This window comes from Macaca mulatta, chromosome X (assembly GCF_049350105.2).
Source record: "Macaca mulatta isolate MMU2019108-1 chromosome X, T2T-MMU8v2.0, whole genome shotgun sequence".
Taxonomy (NCBI): domain Eukaryota; kingdom Metazoa; phylum Chordata; class Mammalia; order Primates; family Cercopithecidae; genus Macaca; species Macaca mulatta.
The window spans coordinates 38,537,825-38,538,812 of record NC_133426.1 but is presented as its reverse complement, the minus strand read 5'-3'; positions in this window follow the sequence as shown (position 1 = coordinate 38,538,812).

Genomic DNA, 988 nt, shown 5'->3' with positions numbered 1-988 from the left:
TAGACGTGGAGCACAAGGTGAAAAAGGTAAGCTGAAGCCAGATTCTAGTACAGAGGTTCCCACTCTGCCTGGACATTTGAATCAACTGGGGAGTTTTAACAAAGAAAAAGCTCAGGCTAAACCTCAACAATCTCTGGGCTGGGTTATGATTGATAATCTCAAAAATCTATTACCTAAGTTTTGTTCAAAGGTTTTTAATATTGACAATTAAATGTATGTAAACAAGAAAACCTTTGTTTTGTGTATCTTGTTAATTTAAACCTAAATTCCTTAGCCTGTCCCCCAATATTTTTTTTCCTGAGTCTGATTGCTAGGGGATGTCCCAATATTTTATTTCATTTTATTTATTTACTTTTTTAGAGACAGGATCTTGCTCTGTTGCCCAGGCTGGAGTACAGTGGCACAATCATTGCTCACTGCAGGCTCAAACTCCTGGGCCCAAGCATTCCTCCTGCCTTAGCCTTCTGAGTAGCTCGGATCACAGGCATGAGACACTGGGCCTGGCTCCTGACATTTTCAAATGACATGTTTTAATTATTTCCTCTTCCCAGCTACAAATCTTTATATTTGTAGAAAATGTAAACTAATTACATTAGCATAAGCACAACACAAATAAAAGGCAAAGCTCCTTCTAAAGTCAACTAACAAATAGTGGAGGCACCGTGGAATCAAGCATTGCTCTTGCTAGGAAGAAAGGACTTTTAATATTTTGAATTATTTGTGTCATTGCTTCTACCTCTAACCAGATGCATTGTTAATCCAGAACTCACTTTTCTTGAAAAGGCAAGTCACAGGCTGGGAGAAAAGATTTGCAATACTTACATCCAAGAAAGCACTTGTGTCCAGAATAGAGAAAGAATTCCTACAAATCAATAAAGACAACTGATTTTAAAATACACAAAATACTTGAACATCTTACAAAAGAGGAAATCAAATCTCCATGTGTGCTCCCACCCTACCAAAATAGCATCAGGCAGCAGAGAAGCTA